Below are 25,722 nucleotides of genomic sequence, written 5' to 3' on the forward strand. Positions count from 1 at the left end.
ACATGATCTAACATGAACAATCCTTATACAGCATTTATTAATCTTAGTTGATGTTCATTTCAACATTTACTAATGCATTATTTAAATCAAAATATGTGCTTGTTAACATTAGTTAATGCACTTTGAATTAGCATGAACTAACAATGAATAACTGTATTTTCATTAGCTTACATTAACAAAGATGAATAAATACAGTAATAAACGTATTGTTCATTGTTTGTTCATGTTAATTAATTAACTAACATTAACTAAAGGACCATTATTCTAAAGTGTTACTACTTAATCTTTGTAAATAAGTAACGGTAGTGAAATTAAAGAGAGAAGCTTAAAATTTCCACTTAAATAATATAAGGGCATCATGTCATAATTATATACATTAGGAAATGAAAACATACAACTGGAAAAAAAGGAGAACATGGAATACAAACTGATTGAGCACCTTATAAATGAAATCATCTCTTAAGCAAACAATACTGGTGTGACACAGCAAATCTCACATAGTCTCTGACTACAGGAAGAACACTGTGCAGAACTTCATAATTATGGTTTAAAAGAGGTTTGTCCAAGTTGTCTTAAAGAGAGGCTAACATCCAGTTTAGGTGGCAATGAGCAAGTTTTACTACATATGAGAGCATTTAACCTGCAATTTATGCATTTTGTGTGCTAACATATTTACTCTCACATTTACATGTGAATTACTTGTACAGTTTCCCTGTCATCACAGTTCCTCAAAATAAACGTTGCAACATTCCAACAGTCTTTTTCTACTTCCTAGCTGCATGACTTCTGTTTTGTTCATGGGCCTCGATGATCTCTGAAACGACGGAGGGGTCATCCAGCGTGGAGACGTCCCCCAGGTTGCTCGTGTCCTGCATGGCGACCTTACGCAAGATCCTCCTCATGATTTTCCCAGAGCGTGTTTTAGGAAGACGCTTCACAACCTTAAAAGAAAGAAGAGATGCTTTCACAGCCGACAAAATAAATCTCCAAACCATCTGTGCAACAGATCTGCACTGACAGTTATTTTAAAACAAAAAAACTGTTCTGTGATCAGTCATAATCATTCTTTGTAAATTACATAAGAATATACGGTGGCCGAGATAGCTCAATGCGCTGCAATTTAAGAAAACACATGCAAATTGAAAAAACACAAGCACAAAAAAAAAAAACATCTTCATCAATTTGACAACACAAGTGTTGCAAATTATCACAACACATGCATATAATGAAACGCGCTGCAAATCATCCCAACACATGCATATTAAGAAACGCTGCAAATCATCAAAACACATGCATTTAACGAAACGCGCTGCAAATTATCGCACATGCATATAATGAAACGTGCTGAAAATCATCCCAACACATGCATATTAAGAAACGCTGCAAATCATCCAAACACACGCATATTAAGAAATGCTGCAAATCATCCCAACACATGCATATAACATACTCTGCAAATCATCACAACACATGCATATAACATACTTTGCAAATCATCACAACACATGCATATAACATACTTTGCAAATCATCACAACACATGCATATAACGAAACGCTGCAAATCATCACAACACATGCATATAACGAAACGCGCTGCACATCCTTCACAACACATGCATTTAGCTAAACGTGCTGAAAATCATCATAACACCTGCACTTTAAGAAACAATTAATGAAGCATAGTAAATAGCAGGATTTGCAGCGTTTCTTAATTTGCATGTGTTGTGAAGGATTTGTAGTGCGTTTCGTTATATGCATGTGTTATGATTTGCAGCGCGTTTCGTTATATGCATGTGTTGTGAAGGATTTGCAGCACGTTTAGTTAAATGCATGTGTTGTGATGATTTGCAGCACATTTAGTTAAATGCATGTGTTGTGATGATTTGCAACACTTGTGCTGTCAAATTGATGATGTTTTTTTTTTATTATTTGCTGGTGTTTTTTCAATTTGCATGTGTTTTCTTAAATTGCAGCGCATTGAGCTATCTCGGCCACCTTAAGAAAAATATAAATCAAGGGTTAACACTGTACAACAAGGTTCCATTAAAAAAGTCACTGATTTTACCAGGAAATGATCAGGCACAGCATATTTAGCTATTTTGGTAGCCACTAGGTGTCTCAGTTCTTCCACAACAGCAAGCTGGTTTTCAGAAGCAGATTCTTTTAAAACTACAAATGCAAATGGAACTGGTGAAAGAGAAAGATAGGAAAAGAAAGTGAGAGACATGTCAACGTTTGGCAAAGTAAGATCTGATTCGCCTTGATCACTGATTATGTGATGGTCAATTATATCTATTATTTTATGTTGTTTTCACAATGACCAAGGGTGTTGTAAAGCACACAATGGAAGTGGTCAAAAGGTCTCTGGTTGCTGGGGGTGTTCCAGATGGCTCATGAATGAAAAAGGTGAGAGGAAGAACAAATTGAGGGTTCGAAGGGGGCCTCACCTTCTCCTTTGATCTCATGGGGAATTCCGATAACTGCGGTCTCAGGAACATCTGGATGTCCATCCTAGTAGCAGAGAAACACACATTGTCAACCAAAAAGTTTGCTTCTACACTACCATTCCAAAGTTTGTGGTCAGTATTATTTTTTTATTTAATGTTTTTGAAAAAAGTATCTTATGTTGCATTTGTTAAATCAAAAGTTAAATCAAAAAGTCAGTAAAACAATAATAGTTATTTTAAACTGTAATAACTTTTCAAAATATTACTATTATTCTATAGTTTTAACAGTTATTCCTGTGATCGTTCTCAATATTAAAGAATAGCAGAGTCCACACCACAACTATTACGATAAAGGCATAGAGAAACAATATACTGTAATTGGAATCACATTCAGAATGATTTTTTTCCATCTGATGAACGATAAAAACATTGACAGCCAATCAGAATCAATCCTGCTATAATGAGCTTGAGAATTTAAAGAGGAAGACGAGGGTGCGCTTGGAATAAATCTATTATTGAACCTTTACGGACCCCAAACTTTTAGAGTAACCGCAGTGCATTTCCATAGCTCTGTAAATACAGACTCTCTATAGAACACTTTTGTATCAGGTCTAATTTGCCCAATTATTGCAGTGCGGGGATATTCAAATGATTTGAAAGAATGCATTGGGGTCAAGAATGCTAGATTACGCTTATGATAAAGGTTCCTGGGGTCTCACCAGTGCATCTTCTATCTCAGCAGTGCCCAGCCGATGCCCACTGATATTAATGACGTCATCCATCCGCCCTGTGATCTGGTAGTAACCGTCTTCAGTGCGGTACGCCCCATCACCCGAAAAATACTGGCCTATGACAGATTACACCATTTTACTGTCTTATACCTCTGATCACTTTCATGTTAACTTTATTTGAAACTTTTTATGGAGTGAAAATTAAAATGGAGTTAGTACAATCTACAACAACAGAAGGCACATTTGAAAAATCCAAACAGATTATTTTGACATTTTCCCAGATAGGGTTTGCTAACATTCCTCTCATGCCCTCACTTTGAAGTCAAAGTCAAAAAGAACAGTTAAATAATTCAGCAAGTATTCCAACTTTTCTGTTTCATAAGTTTCCTAGCAAGAAGGAGCTTCGAGAGCCTCTGGGGTCTTGCTCACCTTGGTACGGTTTAAAATATGCATCCACGAATCTCTGGTGGTCTCCAAATATGGTTCTGGCCATTCCAGGCCAAGGCTGGCTGATGCACAGAGCTCCACTGACATCATTTCCAATTAATATCTGTCCCTGTTGATAAAGCAAAATTGATTATTCTACATTACTAAAAACACGTGCACTGAGAGGTTATGTCCCTCCTTGGATGATCTTAATGGGAGGAGGTAAAAATCTCTCTGAATAGCCCGGGAGCGTAACAAAAGAGCGCCTCAGAGGAGACTGCATGCACTTCAGCATGCATTATTTCACTTTTTTTTCCAGCTGCAGTAGAGAATTTGAGGGTTCAAAGTTCATCACTGTCTGTAACACAAAGCTTTCTTTAATCAAGCTGGACGCATGGATTCAGGCAGAACCAGGCAGAGCAAAAGACAAATATAACCCTCTTTAGGTCGGATAGTCTGCTAGCAACTTTCTAGAACAGGTGTTAACTACATTAGAAAAACCAGGAAGTAAAGAGCTAATTAGAACTAATTTGTTGTAATTGACTTTATATTTCACAATGTGACCGTTTCACAACTGTAACTTTATATATCACACTGGGACATTATATACAACAACTGTGACTTTATTTGTTATAACTGACAAGTCTGACAGTGTGAGTTTTATTATGCCTCTGTATCTCTCAACAGTCACTTTTTTGTGATTGTGACTTTTTAATTTGACAGAATATTACTATATTTCACAATTGTGACCATTTCTTGCAAACGGGGCTTTATATCTCACAAATGTCTTTTTATTTCAGTTGTAACCATTTTTTTCAGTTTATGACTATACTGTGCTTTATTTTCTATAAGTGCAGCTTTATATCTCACATTTATGACTTTTTATTTCATAACTATAATTTTCTTTTTTTTAGACAACTATATCTCATGTTTGCAATCTTATTTCTAACAATTCTGACTTTTAATTTGAAATTGTAACTTTCAGAATATGACTATATCTTTACAATTGCAAATTTCTCACAATTATGAATTATTATTTTACAATATAACTTTATTTTAGATTATCATATCTCTACTGAAACATAATTCCTCACAATTATGACTTTTATCTCTCAGAATTTTAACTTTATATTTTAGAATCTTACTGCATCTTACAATTGGGGATTTACAGCACATCTCACAATCGCTACTTTATTTCTCGCAATTATCACTGTATCTCACAATGTCAATTCATATCTGACAGTTGTCTTTTTGTTTTTGACATTTGAATTTTTTTTTACTTTGAGGTGGATGTGCTTCTGTAATGATGTGTTGTTGAAGAATTTAATTCACCTTCTCCCCGAGTAGTGCCGGCTGTATGCCAAAAAAGGGTCTCATAGCCATTGCAGGCCGGATCTCTGCTCCTGGTTCAGCTGGGAGTGGGGCAATACACACCCCGCCGGTTTCTGAAGAGAGAGAGCCCAGTGAATCATCCATTTATTTCTAAATAACATCACACATGGTGTAAATCATCCCATCAGTGCTGCTAGACTAAGGACTAAGGGTACGATACTCGGACAAGAAGAGTCTCGTGGGGTGTTCGTTTTACCAGTCTGCCACCATGTGTCCACCAGAGGGCACTGTCCATCCCCGACCACATTATGAAACCACTCCCATGCCTCGTGGTTAATGGGCTCTCCAACTGTCAACAGATCACACATTCACATGGTCATTTATATTGACAAATTCATCAACCAAAACACTGCACTTAAAAACTTGCCTCTAAGTTGATTTGATTGAGTGACTTGCCAATTCAAGGAAATCTTAGTTCTATCTTTTCAACTGACAGGCCCTAAAGGGACAAACAAAACCCAGAACGGCTGCGAAGTAGTCTAGTGTCCTTAATGTTTGGCACAAAGTCAGATTTTCCGTTGTTGATCTCAAAGGCTGTGTGACTAGACTCATTAAAATCATCCAGCGTAAGCAGGCTGAATTTGAACAGTGGCCGAACTCTCTCCCATAAAGAGCTGACTATACCATGGTGTTGGAAGTACAATTTTTGGGCCGTTAACACAAAGGTCTTCAGTTCAAACCCAGATTATTAATTCCCCTTCCCCACTGTGCCCTTGCAATGCACTTATCCCTCCTATGATAGAAAGTAACCCCCCGAAGTAACCTGGGGGTAAGTCGTAATACATTGCTAAAAAGACACAAAGACTTTCATAGAAAGTTGATAAACTGTTAGAACTGTTAGTTTTCAGTGTCCACATGATCCTTCAGAAATCATTCTAATCAGCTGATTTGATGATCAAAAAATATTTATTATTATTATTATTATTATTATCAAAAACAGTTGTGATGCTGTATTTTTGTTGAAACCATAATACATTTTACAGGGTTCTGTTTCATTCTTACTGACCGGCAGGGGCAGTGTAAACACTATGTCTGGACAAACCCAGTCCTCCTCCGATGATACTTTGGGTGTGCTTCAAAATGGCAGTTGCTCGTCTAGGACTTGATGAGTCACCTGTACAATCTGCCCAAACTAATGTGTTTTTCAGACGGGCCACAGCTGCAACTTCTTTTGCCATGCCACCATGTAAGGATTTTGTCTGAATTCTCTAATGCTTTTACTGGTTCTTGTCTGCCTAAGCGGCGTTCAAAGATTGTTCGAACGCTAGCATCTATGGCTGAAGCAGATGCTATTGGGGTGGGTCGTGCACCGGAAATAGAGCAGCCCGTGGCAGCTTTGGTGGTGTCCCCTGATGAGGCCCTATGAGGAAATGTGCGATGTCCCAGTGCGCAATGCGGTCGTACGGATTCCTTGCTAAAAAAGGCATATGAGTCTGTTGCCTACATTACTTGAGCAGAAAACACAATCTGCAAATGTCTGTTTCACAATTTCTGCAAACTGCTTTGCTGACAACAGGCCTTGTGACCCGTGAGCTGGATACTCTTAAAGCCACGCTTCTGGCAGCCCAACGTCAAGTGTGGCTTGCCCAAGCACGACTGCCGGAGGACTGTAAGATGACCTTGAGAGATCTTCCATTTGTTCCCAGGCATCTTTTTGGTCCAAATGTCTCGGAACTGTTGGAAAAAAGGGTAAAGCTGTCCGAAGCCAATCATCAACTGACACAGGGGCAGCGCAATCCTGCTTTTAGGAAGCCAGCGGTTTAGACCCGACATCACTATGCCACACCAGAGCTACGTTTTCGCTGGCACGCTGCACCTCAGCCACAGCCCCCTCAAAGACCTTGTGTTCTTGAAGATTTGAGGGTCTTTCGCCCACCACATCGACAGCCTTCAGGAGGACCCCGTCAGCATCCCCCCGCGAACACTAAAAATCGCACACATAAAGCCTGAAACAGTAAGGCCGACGGTCGATAGTTTTTCAATAGATCAGTTCGAATACTGGAGATCCAATACGGCAGACCCCTGGGTGAAGATGACTCTGAACAGGGGATATACTCTACAGTTTGGACGCCGGCCTCCCAGATTTTCAAGAATTATTCCTACAGTTGTCAGAGACAGGGTTCTCTGGAAATTTATTCACTGTTAGAGAAGGGAGCTATAGAAAAAGTTCATCCTCTCGTTCAGGGAGACGGGTTTTATTCAACATATTTTCTTGTTCCGAAGAAGGACGGTGGCTTCCACCCAATTCTCGATTTGAGGCTTCTGAATTTGTTCCTGAAGGTCCTCCCTTTTCGAATGCTTTGCACGGCTGACGTTTTTCGGTCTGTGACTGCAGACGATTGGTTCGTAAGTGTCGACGTGAAAGATGCATACTTTCACGTCCCAATTGCTATACATAACAGAAAATTCCTGCGTTTCAGTTTTCTAAACCAAGCTTACCAGTTCAAAGTGCTACCCTTCGGCCTTTCCCTTGCTCCTCGCGTCTTCACAAGGTGTGTGAGCTCAGCTCTGTCTCCTCTTTGGATGAGAGGTATGCGCATTCTTCCTTATTTGGACGACTTGCTTCTCTGTGCACCGACACAGCGAAAGGCTGTACAAGACTCCAGAATGGTTTTGAGACATGTGCAGAAGCTGGGGTTTTCCGTGAACAAGAAAAAAAGCCGTCTGGTCCCATCACAGACCACTACGTTCATAGGAATGACCCTGAATTCCTGTCTAATGTCTGCCTCCCTGTCTCAGGAACGTGTGACGAACATTCTGCAGCTTTTGGCTTGCTTTCGCAATACGGTACGGTACAGTATGAGGTGGTCCTACGACTGATAGGGATGTTAACAGCAGCTACGGTGCTGATCCCCTTGGGTTTACTCCACCTCAGACCACTCCAGTTATGGAACAACAGTTTACGGCTAGATCCCACCAGGCATCGCCATCGCCTGGTTGTAATTTCTCACCGTTGCATATGTGCGTTGAGGAGGTGGAGACAGTTTCTGTTTCTGGAGTTTCTGAAGGCAGTAGTGCCGCTGGGTGTTGTTCCCTCTAGTCGGGAGTTGGCACAACAGATGCTTCCCTCACAGGATGGGGGGCGACGTGGAATCGGAGGGGTATTTGTGGGCGCTGGACACCGATCAACAGTGTTCCATCTGAACCACCAGGGCGGCACAAGATCCCTCAGGTCTCTATGGTTGACTCATGAGATCCTGACATGGTGTCAGCCACGACTCGCTTCACTGAGGGCAGCTCATATACCAGGAGTGTGCAACCAGACAGCGGATGCTCTTTCCCGGGATCAAGTACATCCAGGAGAATGGAGGCTTTATCCAGTTTTAGTGCAGGAGATCTGGCTACGATTTGGGAGAGCAGAGGTGGATCTTTTCGCTTCAGAGAGGACCACCCACTGCCGATTATGGTTCACAAGGACAGAGGTGTCCAGTCCACTGGGCCAGGATGCGCTGTCTCACGAATGGCCGGACTGCCTGCTATGCATTTCCACCTATCCCTTTGTTATGGACGTTGCACAGGATCACAAGTGTTACTTGTGGCACCACGGTGGCCAGCCAGGCAATGGTTTCCTTAGCTGCTGAGACTTATGACAGGAAATCCATGGAAGCTTCCTCCCAGGAAGGACCACCTCTCCCAGCTGGAGGGCAGTGTTTGGCACCCGGACCCAGCTCATCTGCAGCTTTGGGTCTGGCCATTGGGCTAAATCCTGGTTACCAGATGACTCCGGGGTGGTTCTACGACCCAATCCTTCTTTTCTTCCGAAGATCCTTCTTCCTCAGTTCATAAATCAGCACATTGAACGGCCTCTTTTCAGACTTCTTCAGAGTCTGACTCAAGTGCCCAACTTTTGTGTCCTGTTCGTGCCTTGAGGTGTTATGTGAACTCTACTGTTCAGTTTAGATAGTCAGACCAGTTATTTGTCTGCTATGGTGGTGTGAAGTAAGGTGCTCCAGTATTGAAGCAGAGGTTGTCGAACTGGATAGTAGAGACCATTATGCTGGCTTACAAGGCAGCAGGGAGACCATTGCCCTGGGGGGTTACTTGCCATTCCACTAGGGCCATCTCATCTTCATGTGCTGTTTTTAGAGTTTCCCTGGTGGATATCTGCACGGCTGCTACCTGGGTTTCTCCATTCACGTTTGCATGTTTTTATAAGGTCAACATTGCTGCTCATCACGCCGTTAGTTCTGCAGTTCTTCTGGAGCAGCCTTAATTTTTCAGGTGGGTGGCATTCCTCATGACTATGTTGGTATGTGTCATCCATAGTGTTTACACTGCCTCTGGCGGTCAGGAAGAATGAAACAGAATGCTAGTTACGCATATAACTGTGGTTCTGTGAATTCTGGATGACTGCCTGAGTTCTCAGTCACTCGGAATGCGCGAGAAAGGCATACCGAGGACGATTTGAGCTACTGTAGCCTATAACCTCCAGGGCTCAGCATACGTCACGCCATGTGACGCCATGTTGGTATATTATCTCGACCTATCTAGCTGGTGCAGCGATAATCTATAGTGTTTACACTGCCTCTGGCGGTCATCCAGAATTCATAGAACCACAGTTACATGCGTAACTAGCGTTATTTGATCAATACAAAGTTCATAGGACAAACAAATAGAATATTTGTGTAGAATTATAAATGTCTTTATCACTTTTGATCAATTTAATGCATCCTTGCAAGTACATGGTTTTCTTTTTAAAATATTACTGTCCCCAAACCTTTCAATGGTAGTATACTATAACAAAAATATATTATATTATACCTCCAAAAACATTACAATATCTGTATTATTAATTAATTTGTATTTATTTATTTACTAAACCTCTGTAAGCTTACCAGATGCAAGTGTCTTCAGTGATGACCTGTCATATTTCTTCACCCAGTTTTCCTCATGCTTCAGAAGTAATCTGATGGCAGTAGGAGCTCCATAAAACTGATTTATCTTTAACCTCTGAACTGTCTCCCAGTAACGACCTAAAAACAGTCACAAAACACATTCTAACAGTCAAGACAAGGATAATGAAGAGAACCAGAGACAGCTCTTCAACAGAACACCGGTAATGGAACCAAAAAAAAAAGCAATTTTAAACATGAACATCAACAGTAATTATGACTACAAACATTACAGAAAAACATTTCCTAATTGATACCAGTTTTAGAAAACCAGGTTTAAGTAGGTTTTATTAGGAGAACATCGCAGAAAAGGTTTCAAGTGGAGGTCACACTTTAAAGAGTACACTGCTTTACAGCCACTCATAAGGGCTCATTTCCATTAAAATACACTCATAAAGGTAGATAAGACTTGCTATACAGGTTAATGTGTCGCATCATTTTATCTGAGAACTGAACAAAAGAAGTTGATTCAGTTTGAAGGATTGGGAGGGACAGGAACACTATCACTATCTGGCATGATCTAGAGGGGTCATCACCTCTGTCAGAATGGATGAGAAGAGGAACATGACCGACACTCCACTGAAGAGAGAATTAAACAGGATGTGATGCATTTGAAAACATTCATTGTAATCAACTTAACTTAATAATATAAATAACCTTTTATGTTTTTGGCAGATACGGTGCAATGCTTCGGCAATGTAAATACTAATTATTCATCATGCCAATAAACCACTACACCACAACTGAATCTGCACCTGAAAAAGAAGTGCGCACATTATCTATACTGCATGGATCATAAGTATTGGTCATTTCTCTTGATATCTCACCTGGATTAGGGTACACAGGTGTGCTCTCAAACAGAACAGATGTGGCTCCGTTACACAGGGGTCCGTACACCACGTAAGTGTGCCCCGTAATCCAACCGATGTCAGCAACACAGCCAAATACATCTCCAGGTGTGTAGTCAAACACATACTGCAACAACAGACAGGTAGACAGACAAGCATAACGCTATACATCATATCCTATAATATACATATACTATACCATCCAAAGTCAAATCTTTTTTGAAAAAAATCTATATATTAACACACACGCACCTATACACTAATACACATATAAATATACATTTAGTTTGACAGCATGCATGTGATCAGAGAAGCTCAGACACACCTGATGTGTGAGGGAAGCGTAGAGCAGGTAACCGGCCTGTGTGTGCACGATGCCCTTGGGTTTACCTGTACTACCTGAGGTATACAGCATGAACAGCATCTCCTCGCTGTCCATTGGCTCTGGAGCACACACTGACGACTGGCCCGCCATCACCTGGAACAGACAGAAAAAGTATATAGTATTTGACTTATATTATCAGCACTATTTTTTTTTTCATGCTTTATTGTGTGTATTGCTGTATAAATGGTAAATACTAATTATATATATATATATATATATACACACACCATGTGGAGTTTCCCGAGGCCCAGACCAGCTTTTCTGCACAGTAATCCTCTACGGTTTTTATTATTTCATTTATTTATTTATTTTTTAGATCACACGTAATCTAGTATTTCCTAGAACTGGCCCTACAAATAGAATACTGTCAAACTGGCTAACATGTGACCACTATGACCAATTCTAGACAAGGAGTGGTGAACATCACGAGAGAGACAGTCAAACACAAAGACAAAACAAGATGGACTGTGCCCCCAATTACTCAAAAAATTAAGTAGAATTAAAACTACTGTATACTCCTAGTTTTGTGCCCCTAATTAGGTACAATTTAGGGACACATTCCTTCTCCACTTCACAAACCATTAAAAAGCTTTGCAAAACTCTGTTACTGGTAGATGAAACCCTAAAAAAAACTGCAAAACTACCAGAAAGTGGCTTGCCACACAGATACAATACACTTGAAAAGGTATATGTATTTGATACTTAGACAAATGTAATATTCTACTTATTCTAAAGCATTTCTCCTTTGTTGCCGACCATCCCTACTGTTGAGTCCTGGCAGAGGTATATAAAGACCAAATAATAACAAAAACAAATTATAATTTGGCTTTTGATTCTGTGCACTGCAGGAGGTCACTGCTGTATGATTTACCTCATCTAAAAGAAATGTCTAGTTTGCCCATCGGCACACTGTTGTTAGTTCTCTTGGCCACAAACACATGCCGTATAGATGGACAGCTCTTCACTGCTTTATCCACCATGGGCTTCAGATCGAAGATACGGCCGCCCCTCACACCTTGGTTGCATGTGATGACAAACTTGCACTGGGCTGTGTATATGGAAGAGAAAAAATATTACAATTAAAAACAGACACTATCCAGTCCATGTACAATAGCTGAAACAGCACATGAATGTACTTGTTACCAGTGGGAGCTATGAAAACTGTCTCACCCGAACCACTGTCTTTGGATGTTATTTGTTCATAATCAGTGTCTGATTCTGCTCAGTGTCTGCTCTATTATATAAGATAAGGAATGGTCTCTCTAAGAACAAACTCCCTCTGAAACTTACCTCTGTCCAGACCATCATGTACACACACTTATCCCAAAATGCCCAGGGTTTTTGTTTAGCTAACTAGCTTTCCCTAATTTAGTTTGACTCTTCAAATTCGAGCTCAGCTTTCCTGAAAAGTATACAGGAACTTTTCAAGACTTTAATAACCAGTAGAGGACTTTAATCTTTGTAGTTAATAGTCAGCAAAACATTAGTCCTCAGAATTGTTCTAACTATTGCTGCATTTTATGTATATATTCGTATTTACTTATTGATTTGTTTTGCTTTTTTATTATTATTATACTTGTTTGTTTGCTTTTTGTTCATGGAGCTAACATTCATAATTCTATTTTGTGTTTGACTCGGAGAGTAAGGAACTTTTTGACTAATTTAATTTTGATCTCTGTTAATAGATTGAAACAATTGCGGTTCTCTTTTTTTCTGTATCTCTCTCATTGAATAGCATCAATAAAAAAACAATAAAAAAACATAATGGATATTTTTTGCAACGATTTGTAAAGTAAATAGTAAAGTGGTATTAAAAACAACTTTACAGCTGCTGAGATAAACAGGTCACTGCTTTATGACAAGGCAACATTATTTTACTCACCATCCTGAATTCTGCCAGCCAGAGCCTCTGAGCTGAACCCTGCAAACACCACAGTGTGCACGGCACCGATACGAGCACAGGCCAACATGGCTACTACTGCCATAGGAGACACCGGCATGTAGATGGCCACCCGCTCTCCCCTCTGGACACCATAACTCTTTAAAGTGTTGGCAAGGCGACAGGTCATCTCCAGAAGCTCCCTGAGATTTGAATGTTTTACAGATATAAACATACAGCTGAGTAACAGGAAACTGCGGATGGGAAAGTAAATATGTGATAGTTTCATTTCAAGTGGTTCAAGTGCTGAATTGATGCAGACTTGCACGGAAACACCATGGTCACATGGTCATAATGCACCAAAACTGGCATTTATGGGGTTTAGTTTAGTAGTGTATTTATACTACAAAAAGTAGAGACAAGCTTTTGTTGGCCTAATGAACATTGTACACACGGCTTGCATGCATGACCCTTTTAAGACGTGTTGCCCCTTTAAGATGTGTTGCCCTTTTAAAGTCTTATCACCATTTTACCATTGCGCAGCAGTTGAAGAGAAGAGACATTTAGCCGATCCAATAGAAGCATAATATGTGTGCGTGCATCCTAAAAGTGAGTTGTTCTTGGTAAATTATGTTTAGTATTGAGATTAAGTTATAATCTTGCAGGCATTTGCAGATATGATAATTATTTTCGATAGATTGTGCGTGCATAACCAGCGTTTGTTTACAAGCACGTTATGTATATCTGCCGTGATATTTTACAATTGCTTTATCTCTACTGTTCTCATGTTCTACATTGAGATAGATTTTCTTTAGTTAATCTGTCTGCTGTAATTGCAAGTATAAGTGTGTTAATGAGGATTATGTGGTAAAATTACCTATTCAGATGCTAATATGGCCAATCCATTGAGCTGTAGCATTTCACTTATATTCAGTAATATTGCTAGTAATGTTAATTTGTTGGGTTTAAAATCTGTATTATTCACCTTTTTTGTATTTGTTATTTTTATACAGACCACACCTGTTATATGCTAAATGGGAAAGTAAAGTCCTCAAAGAAAGAACTGTTGTTGACTGAGTTCCTGGGCTCCTGACCGGCCCTACCAGTGCAAGTGATCCCTTCCACAGTCTTTTGATAACTCACATTCCAAATCCTACAAAATGGTCCTTCGAGCCGGATGATCACTTCTCTGGATTAAGATGTCAGCCAGTTCTGAAACAGTGAACCCCTCGGTTCGCACAAAGCGCCGTCCAGCCTATTTACAAGATTATGAGGTGGACTTGCAGAGCTTCCATAAAACAGTGTTACCAGTTAGTACAAGAGAAGAACCAGTGGAGTCATCTGATGACGATTACTCTTCGCCACAGGTTGGAGCATCTGCTGCAAAGCCTAAGAGAGCACATGGTTTACCCACCATTTCTTCCCCGTCGAGGCTGACGGTCAGGGATAAGCATTGTGACCATCCACGTCTTCTGCAGCAGCACATTTCCAGTCCTGCCTACCAGTCATCACCACAATATCCAAACCGACAGCTACAGTCTGAATACGGTGCAGAGTTCATTCCCCTTGGTGATGAAGGTGATGGATACCAGAGTGACAGATCAGATGCTAGTTCCCTAAAGTTACAAAGGATCTCAGAGGAGAATTTAAAGCTTCGTAAAACACAGCAGGCCATCCAAGCTGTTCTTAAACGAATTGAGACCGCCAAAGATGAGCTGATCCAGCTTTTAGACAGAGCCTGTAGTCTGCAAAAGCCTTTATCTATGTCCAACACCCGTTCTGATTATCCATCAGTTAAATTCCACGATGAAGCATATGCAGATGATGAAGACTGGCCAGAGCCTCCTCCAACCCATTTCATACGATGAGCCAGAAAATATCAAATCAGTGCGGCAGGCAAAGGATTAAGAGCACTACAAGAACCACACAAACAATCACTCCTAGACTCACTTCTGTTGAAAAGACTAGGGATTTCGGCTATCCAAGTTCATATGATAACCAGTTTAGGTATGGCCAGTATCCTGCCCGACAGATAGGTCCTCCAAATGCACATGAAACAACCAGGAAATCTTTATCCTGAAACAACACAGGACAGTTTCCTATAATGTGTCACCTCCCATGGCATCTGTGGATCTGACAGAGAAATATTACAAAGGTCCCTCGCCCACCATTCCTTACTTCCGCACCAAAGACCCAAGTGAGTTTGCTCGATTAAAATAGCCTTGGAAAATCTTCTGCCACCTGATAGTACTGAGATGTTCAAATATCAAGTACTGGTTGACCACTTGAAATTAGAAGATGCTTGTCTAATAGCAGACTCCTTCTTGCACTCCCCTACACCTTATCGAGACACTATGTTGGCCCTGAATGAGCGGTCGGTCAGCCTCACCAAGTAGCATTAAGACGGATTGCCACTATTCTTGATTCACCTGATATAAGCCGCAATGACCCTTCAGCCTTTGAGAAGTTCTCTCTTCAATTGCAGTCTCTAGTTGGGCTGCTTAAGACTTTAGGCCAGGCAGGGAGCGTGGAGTTGTATTGTGGGTCGCATGTTGCACGCCTTCTCAATAAGTTGCCACCTGAAAGACGGCTGATTTCCGCCGCCAACATGTTACATCGGCCTGGGGTGACATACTCATTGGTAGATCTGGCAGAATGGCTGAAATATGAGTCTTGGTGCCAAAGCTATGATGATCAACTGCCAAGGGAGAAAGCAGAGCCAAACGAGAGTTCCGAGTAGCTCCACGAACACGCCAAACCACTGCCACAGTACTGACTGGGTCTGGAAATAGTGTTGATGTGAGAGCCACTGCAAATTCTCCTGCCAAGGTTGATGAGAAAGCTAAAGGTAGGCCCATGGTATATTGCTCTTACTGTCAGAACTCTGAACATGCTTTCAGTCAGTGCCCTCAAATTCCAACCCTCACCAAAGATCAACTCTCAGAGTGGATACGATCCAATAGAAGATGCTGGCATTGTGGTCTTGCCCATCAGGCTGCCCATTGTGGTCTAAAGAAACCATGTCCACTTTGTCAAAGGAAGCATCTACGAATCCTCCATGAAGTAAATGAGAGGCCTGTCACAGTGTCATCCAAAACCGAGGCTTGCCTAGTTAGTTCAGCGACACAGACACTTTACCTGAACAAACCAGTCAGCAGTAATAAAGTTTTGCTCAAGATTGTCAGAGTACTCCTACATCATGGCAGTTGCACATTAGACACATTTGCAATCCCTGATGATGGTTCTGAGCGTACCATGCTTCTGCCAGATGCAGTACGAAAACTTGGCTTGAGAGGTACTGAAGAAAGCTTAGCTCTGAGAACAATCCGTCATGATGTGCAAACCCTTGAAGGGGCTTCAGTCTCATTCCACATTTCTCCATACTACAATCCAAAGAAGCGATATCTGATATCCAGAGCCTTTACTGCACCACAGCTTGATCTCATTGACCATTCGTACCCAATAGCTAAGCTGCAAAAGCAGTACAAACATTTGGCTGGACTACCATTGCAGAGCTTTGAAAAGGCCAAACCTCTCATCCTTGTTGGCGCAGATCAAACTCACATGATCACACCAATTGAGCCGGTAAGACTTGGTCCACCTGGTGGCCCTGCTGCAATAAGAACCAAACTAGGCTGGACACTGCAGGGCCCTACCAGCCTGTTAGAGCAGCGACTCAAGCCAAAGGAGTGTCTCCACATAATCCCTTCCTCTTAGCACCACAGAATGTGCAAGAATGTTAATAGGCTGTGGCAAGTGGATGTTTTGCCCTTTCGGAATGAAACAGAAGTGCACAAGGTCAAAGCAGGACCAAAGGGCCATCGAACTGCTGGAAGCCAAAACAATTCGCATAAAGGTGGATGGAATACGCCGGTATGCAACACCCTTGTTACGTAAAGGTGACATGCCCCATCTTCACGCCACTATGGAAGCAGTCATGCCACGCCTACGAAGTACTGAGAGGAAACTTGCCAGAGACCCGCAACAAGCTGATGCCTATTCCTCCGAAATCCAGAAATTGGTTCAGTCAGGAGCAATCAGAAAGCTCAGTCCAGAAGAAAGAGAAGGAGGTGGTGAGTGCTGGTTTATTCCACATCACATGGTGCACCATAATGGCAAGAATCGTGTGGTGTTTGATTGCTCATTTCAGTTTAATGGTCTCAGCTTAAATGATTCACTCCTCGCTGGCCCCATCTTGGGTTCATCTCTCCTTGGGGTCTTACTCAGATTCTGTGAGCATACAGTCGCCATCAGTGCGGATATCCGGGGCATGTTCCACCAGGTCCGCCTTCTTCCTGAAGATAGATCACTTCTTCGGTTTATCTGGCGTGACTCCAGGGAAAAGGGCACCCCTGATGTCTTTGAATGGCAGGTTCTGCCATTTGGGACAACGTGCAGCCCCTGCTGTGCAACCTTTGCCTTACAGCAGCATGTAAGAGACCATAGCCAACCGGGTGATGATGTAAGGTTTTCCATAGAACGATGCTTTTATGTTGACAATTGCTTGCAGAGCTTGCCATCACCAGAGGAGGCTAAGCAATTGGTTGATAAGCTGAGAGGTCTGTTAGCTGAAGGAGGCTTTGAATTGAGGCAATGGGCCAGCAATATTCCAGCTGTCATTAACCATCTTCCACCTGAAGCAAGATCGGATGGGTTTGAAACTCTGGCTAGCCCATGAAAAGACTGATGTCCAAGAGTCCACATTGGGCCTTAGCTGGAATTGCCCAGCAGATGTTCTGACTTACCGTCACCGGCCCATCGATCATGGGGCTCCAACCATGAGGATCATTTATAAAGTTTTAGCCAGTCAGTATGACCCCTTAGGATATATCCTCCCATATACTACGAGGGCTAAGGTACTGGTCCAACAACTTTGGAACAAACAGCACAGCTGGGATGATACTCAACTTCCCCAAGCCATGGTTCAGAGCTGGAATGATTGGAAAAGTCAGCTGCAGTTTCTTCACAAAATCAGTTTCCCAAGATCATGTGTACCAGCTTCAGTAGATCAAACAAGATCTATTATAGACCTTCACGTGTTCAGTGATGCTTCAGAGAGCGCGTATGGAGCAGTCGCCTACCTGCGCACTGAAGATCAGGCAGGGTAAGATCCATCTGTCATTCGTATTGGCACGTTCTAGAGTAGCACCTAAAAGAGTCCTGTCAATACCCCGCTTGGAGCTCTGTGCTGCGGTAATTGGTGCACAGCTAAAAACCCAGTTGCAGAAGGAATTAACATTGCCACTTCGCCACACAGTTCTCTGGACAGACTCTACTACAGTGCTGTCTTTGGATTCAGTCAGAGTCTTGCCATTTCAAGGTTTTCGTTGGTACCAGAGTGGCTGAAATCCATGAGCTTACCAACACCACCGCTTGGCGATACGTGGATTCAGCTCAAAATCCAGCGGATGACCTTACAAGAGGAAAGACTCTAAAAGACCTTGCTAAGCCAAACAGATGGAGCCATGGGCCCCCATTCCTGCTCCTTTCCTCAGAGAACTGGCCAGCAAACCCTACAGAGTGCCCCGAGATTGACAAGTCTGAGTTCAAGAAATCTGCATTCTGTGGAGTTGTAGCTGTAAACGGACAATTTGGCAGTGAGTACAAGACCTGGACAGAGCTGGTGAAGGCCATTGCACAGGAGCTACATGGGGCGGCTGGAGAGTCAGGAGAACCTACAGCAAACACTTACCAGACAGCAGAGACATTCATACTCCAGAAGGTGCAAAGTGAGCGTTTTCCTGAAGAATTACAACGGTTGAGATCAGGCAAACCTCTTCAACACAATAGCCGCTTACTTTCCTTAACTCCAGAATATGACACATCGACCAATCTAATCCGGGTTGGTGGTAGGTTACGACATGCAGAAACCTTAGATCCTGCCCTGAAACATCCAATCGTACTAGATGCTAGACATCCAGCCGTGAAATTGCTTCTTCAAGATTTTGATAAAAGACTCTGCCATCCAGGCCCTGATCGGGTGTTTGCAGAAATAAGGAGAAAATACTGGGTGTTAAGAGGAAGAGCAGCCATCCGCATCTTACAGCATGCCTGTACAGAATGTCAAAGACTCAGAGCCAAACCTACCTTTCCCAAAATGGCAGACCTTCCTGTGGCACGCTTACGCCTCTACAAACCAGCCTTCCATTCCACCGGTATGGATTGCTTCGGCCCTTTCCTTGTAAAGATTGGTCGACGAGTAGAAAAGAGGTGGGGAATCCTCTACAAGTGTCTTACCACACGAGCCTTACACGTGGACCTGCTTAACAGCTTGGACACAGATTCATTTCTGATGTCGCTACGTAGGTTTATTGCTCGAAGAGGTTCCCCAGTAGAATTACTGTCAGACCAAGGAACAAATTTCCGAGGTGGTGAACGGGAACTGTGCGAGGCATTCCAGGCCATGTCACCTGATCTCCAGCGAAAACTCGCACCACAAAAGATAGCATTCCATTTCAATCCCCCTGAAGCACCACACTTTGGGGGAGTGTGGGAAAGGGAGATAAGATCCATTAAAATGGCACTATCTACAACTATGGGGACCAAACAGTACCAGAGGAAGTACTCGGGACTGTTCTGATCGAAGTAGAGAACATCCTTAACTCCAAACCCCTCGGGTATGTGTCTTGTAATGTGGCTGATCCTGATCCAGTAACACCCAACCTTCTTCTCACAGGGCGGCTAGACAACTCCCTACCTACTAGGGATGGGCATGATTAATCGACGATCGATAATTGATCGTTAAGATTTTCCTCGATCATGTTAATTTGTTATCGATTAATCTAAAGCATTTTTTTTTAATCTAATACAGGTTGCGTTGCGTAGTGCGAGTCTTCAAGCAATTAAATGAATTTCACTGTGTGGCAGCAATTAAATATTTTACCACCAGGGGGCATTATTTGACACCCTACTCGGTTATCTGTGATCTTCCGTTTTGATTTCAAAGAATAATCATGAAGATGTATCGGCGAAGTGTGGCGTGGGACCATTTTGATTTATAAAGCGAACTAGTTAACTGCAAACATTGCGATGCCGTGTTTAAGAACAACACGGCCCACGACTCAAATAATGTACCTGTGCATCCTGGCAACGTCAGTTCCCTCAGAGTGGGTGTTTTCGGCGGCTGGACTGACGGTCACCAGGTTGCGGTCGCGTCTGACACCAGATCATGTCAACATGCTTATACGGTATTTCTCAACAAAAATCCGTAGACTCGTGCAGAAGTTGTATGCTAGTTACTAAAGTTAGTTATTTTTCATGAGGCTTTAAGTAGCATAATTTGTTACGTTAGTGTAATTGTTAGGGAAGGCTAATATCTGGCCTTTTCTTCTGGCTTGGATAGTTTTGAGTTACATTTTGACAAAATCTGTCAGATCTAAGTAGTATAATGTTTTTTTTTATGTTATTGTTTAACATGATTCTTTTATCATTATTATTATTTTGGAACAATTGAGGTCTCTGTTTAAGAACGCCTGCTAGCAGCTGCAGGTTCCGCTGCTTTAGAGCACTGCATATGCACGCGCATATATGTTTGGTTTGCCTGAACGTAGTTTAACTGTCTGCCACAAGTTGATCTTGTAATAAAGGTCTCACCGAGGAAAAACACGCTGTATGTTTGTATTCATTGCATTTTTTTATTATAAAAATTAAATAATTAATTATATTATAAAATATTAATGATTAATCGATAGTCGATCGTTAATTCTCCCGACGATCGACTAAGAAAATTTAATCGAATGCCCATCCCTACTACCTACAGTCATATACCCTGAAGAAGAGGGATTGAGTCGTCGCCGTTGGAGACACTCTCAAGTGTTAGCTGACCAATTCTGGTCCTCTTTTATCCGCCATTACCTTCCGAACTTGCAAGTCAGACAGAAATGGCAACATACATTCCCTAATATGACCACAGGCACAATAGTCATGATAATGGATCCTCATCAGCCCAGAGCCCATTGGCCAATTGGAAAGGTAGTCCAGGTGCACCCCAGTCAAGATTCGCAAGTGAGATCAGTGGATGTCCAAGTTCAAGGGAAGGTTTATACTAGACCTGTAGCTCGACTTGTGGCTCTACCCCCCATTCCTGAAGATGATACAGAGGAGACCAATACCCCAACGCAGCAGCAGTGACACACATGCAACGTTCTCAAGTGTCAAATTGAACACAATTTGGGGCGGCTGTACAAACGGCTTGCATGCATGACCCTTTTAAGACGTGTTGCCCCTTTAAGATGTGTTGCCCTTTTAAGTCTTATCGCCATTTTACCATTGCGCAGCAGTTGAAGAGAAGAGACATTTAGCCGATCCAATACAAGCATAATATGTGTGCGTGCATCCTAAAAGTGAGTTGTTCTTGGTAAATTATGTTTAGTATTGAGATTAAGTTATAATCTTGCAGGCATTTTGCAGATATGATAATTATTTTCGATAGATTGTGCGTGCATAACCAGCGTTTGTTTACAAGCACGTTATGTATATCTGCCGTGATATTTTACAATTGCTTTATCTCTACTGTTCTCATGTTCTACATTGAGATAGATGTCTTTAGTTAATCTGTCTGCTGTAAATTGCAAGTATAAGTGTGTTAATGAGGATTATGTGGTAAAATTACCTATTCAGATGCTAATATGCCAATCCATTGAGCTGTAGCATTTCACTTATATTCAGTAATATTGCTAGTAATGTTAATTTGTTGGGTTTAAAATCTGTATTATTCACCTTTTTGTATTTGTTATTTTTATACAGACCACACCTGTTATATGCTAAATGGGAAAGTAAAGTCCTCAAAGAAAGAACTGTTGTTGACTGAGTTCCTGGGCTCTGACCGGCCTACCAGTGCAAGTGATCTCTTCCACAGTCTTTTGATAACTCACATTCCAAATCCTACAAACATATTATTATGCCATATTGTGTCTGAAGAAACTGTTAATCAGGATCTTGGGTCATAAATGAGAAACAGAAATGTCTAAACTGTGAGACCAGGAACAAAAACAGTATCACTTTCATACTAATGCACATCAATGTCTTTTGACTTCCTGTTCACCCATGAAAGCAGGAAAGTGACATGTACATGTTCACTTCTAAAGGTGTCATTTTTACACACATGACTGCTTGTGCAATCGAACTGCTTCTTCACAAAATCTTTACATTTCTGCCATAAAAGATGAGAAATAGTTCATTTTCGAGGTTCGGTGTGCAGGCTAGATGAGAGAAAACAGCCTGCCAGGAATATTCAATCTTTATTTCAAGCACTAAAGAGTTGGAGGCACACATTCCATCACAGGACCCTCAAAACCTGCCTTTGTTCTCCATAAGAAAGCGCATGTGAAGGAACTCCCCCCAAACTCTTCAGTAGTGTGCATGTTATCTGTGTCAATCCCAGCAAGGCCAGGATTTCTAATCTATTACAATATTATGGAGAATGGTATGAAAACTGATATTCAATTTGAGATTACATTTCGCAGTGTTATTAAATTATTAATGTTTTTAAAGATTAATTTGAGGTGAGCATTACATGACTGCAAAGGTAATCTAAATGAAAACCTACAATCCTAGTCTTAGTCAGAATTCATAAGGGAAATAATGCTATTAGATCTCAATCCAGCTGGAACAACAACTTGCATTGTTGATACTGTTTATAGAAACTATTTAAAACATTTTCATTAACTTAAAAATAAATTAAATGTAAATATTAGTTGAAGAAAATAGACAAATGAAAAAATTACTGACAGAAAGCAGACATACTAAAATCACTAAAACTTAAATTTTATATTTAAGCTAAACAGAAAATACTGAAAAACGTAAACTAATCAAAAGGAAAAGTGCATAAAAAATTACTAAAACATTATAGATAAAAGCTAATTATACAAAATAGATACTGTAATATGAATACATACAACTAAATAAATCATATAGTATTATATAAATAATTGTAAAATGTAACTGCTACATTTTTACTATTGGCAATGACAACAAGTATGTAATCAGGAGGCAGTACTGACTAACTGATTATTACCATTCACTAGTCGAATAAATTATTTAGTGGCAAATCTAAAATAACAGCATCATGAAAGTAGTTCCTAGTTATTTTAAAGAGACACACACTGCTTGCTATGACCCCTGTGTGTTGAAAATGACAATGTAAGTCTGGGGGTGGATGAAGGTTGGGGGTGTGATAAAGAGCCACATGTGAATTTCTCAGGACCTACAAATGTACCTGTATGTGATCCTTTCTTCTGTGCCAGGTTCATCTTTCTCCCAAATCAAGGCTACTCTGTCTGGATCCTTTGCCACGTGTACATCCAAACAGTTCACTGTCGATCAATGCAATATAAAATTACTACTAGCTCACTGTAGACAAGATAGAAAGTTGCTATTTGTGGATTTATAAAGCAGCGTGAGAAAATGTATTACCATCTCAGCTAAAATAAAACCTTTTTGGTCTGATAGATAAAAATATTTGATCTAGCATATCGGCCAGTGGAGGTTTATCAGCGATCAACACGATAAACTATTAAAGAAGAAAGGGACGTTCACCAGAGACGTTCAGGCTGCCCTCCAAGAAAACCAGTTGATTTTCCCGCTGGTGAGATCGCAGTCCGTCACTTGATCGAAAGGTTTGGTCCATGTCAGCCTTTCCCTGGCGATGGATCCCCAGAACGTTTCTGGATCTTTGACTGACAGTTTCATATAAATCTGAGTAGGTCTTGCCAGCGAGATGCGAGCTGAGGTCCGGTTGAACCGTGCTGATGCTGGACAGAGACCTGGCGTGACACCGTGAGATCAACACAACACGTTTACTTTTGCGCACACATTCCTGGTTCCTAAATATTACATTTCCCCTGGCCAAAGCATTCAGCAAACTTATGCACATACGTCCAGCCATTATTCCGTTCAGTCTGTGCTGGAGTGAAGTTTGCTCAGGTTTCCACAGCGCGTGGCCCGTAACCGTTCCTCACAAGAGAGGGAGGAGGACACTTGTTGACAAAGAGCCCGCGTGAAGAAAAACTCAAACCGCATCCTAAATCAGCTTCTTATAACCCAACCATGCTATGAACTGAACCACAGGCGCTGCTTTGGCTTTCACCGCCGATTCCAACTCTTTATTGATCGGGATTTTTGGATGTTACGTAAAATTGGATTGTTACAGTCATAATGCACTTACTCAACTATCAGAAAATTTACAGACTTTCAACGGTTTCAGATTAAGACGCGACAATATGTTTTGTTTACATATTCCCTGTGAAAATAAAATCGTTTCAAAGCAGCCAAATATGTTGCATATCATCACGTGAACAGTCTTTCTGTCACAAGTGGTAAAGTGATAAATTTATAATCGCGCTTGGATCAAACGGTTTCACTTTTTGGTTTCTAAAATTGGACCATAAGTGCGACACGTTGTTCTCAATCTCAACTACCCCAAACTCTTTCTGCCCCCTAGTGGAGGAGGGGATAGATAGATAGATAGATAGATAGATAGATAGATAGATAGATAGATAGATAGATAGATAGATAGATAGATAGATAGATAGATAGATAGATAGATAGATAGATAGATAGATAGATACAAGGATAGTGCACCAGTTTGTGTGTGTGTGTGTGTGTGTGAGAGAGAGAGAGAGACTGTGGTATCATATTCTAAGATGTTGTAAGTTCCATTACTGTGATGTTCATTTAATTATTATTAGTGTTATCATTTTTTTCTATATATGTACACAAAGCTTTGGCAATATTGTATCATTTACATTCATGCCAATAAAGCAATATTGAATTTAATTTAATTTAATTGAAAGAGAATGTGGGGCAATGAGCTGCACTGTATAGACACACCGTCTGAAAATCTTGTTCTTTTGGGTCTCTGAGCAGATCAAAATGTGGCTGCTCAGTGTGGACTGAGAGAAAGCGATAATGTTTATTTAAATTTGTGGTATTTACGGGTTCCCCCGGTTCACCTGTAAATAATTTATATGTAAGCAAATCGTGGGCGTGTTTGTTTACATTTATTCTTAACCTAAGATAATGAGCGATTTATTCACTGAATTAAGTAACTTACTGAGCCATTGTTCATTAAAGTTAAAACAACGGTTTTCCAGTGTAACGAAAGTTAATGTATTTTTGATCAATTATTAAGCTACATCTTACCGTAATTTGCAGTAAAATGCCCGCCAAAAGTAATTAAGCCACTCGCGGGTTAAAATACTGGTGAAAGGACATAGAGGTCGGGTTAGCCAATCAGGCTGCAGGGGCGTGGCAAATCTAGGAAGCATAGGGCGGAGCTTCACGGCGGCGTTGAGCGTTTAGCTGGCACAATAGTTTTTTTTTTTTTTTTTTTTTATTAAATGAAAATAATTACAAACATACAAGGCATTAACCAGTTAAGCATATTCTCGTATATTACAGTAAAGATTGAGCAGAATCAGCAATAACAATACCATACAAACATACCTAAGATTATAGATACAGCTACAAAACAAAACAAAAGCAGTAAAAAATAAAATAAAATAAAAAATAATAATAAAAAAAAAAAAACCTGGCACAAGAGTTTATGTTGATTCAAAAACTGAAACAAGTATGCAAATATTATAGTTCGGCAATTGTTGCAATATGATCATTCAATGAGGAAGCTTTTGTAAAGAAATCATTTCATATGTTTAATGACGTGAATGACTGTTTGAGCATATTAAAAAAAGTCTTGATGCACTTCACGTCCTGATTGAACTA

The 25,722-nt window shown here is 40.9% G+C and overlaps 1 pseudogene; it reads right to left on the bottom strand.

Moving 5' to 3' along the window:
- Positions 1 to 206: 206 nt before the first annotated feature.
- On the bottom strand, positions 207 to 24,145 carry LOC113092988 (acetyl-coenzyme A synthetase 2-like, mitochondrial; annotated as a pseudogene).
- Positions 24,146 to 25,722: the final 1,577 nt, after the last annotated feature.

Source organism: Carassius auratus, unplaced genomic scaffold (genome assembly GCF_003368295.1).
Source record: "Carassius auratus strain Wakin unplaced genomic scaffold, ASM336829v1 scaf_tig00214822, whole genome shotgun sequence".
In the NCBI taxonomy this organism is placed as follows: Eukaryota; Metazoa; Chordata; class Actinopteri; order Cypriniformes; family Cyprinidae; genus Carassius; species Carassius auratus.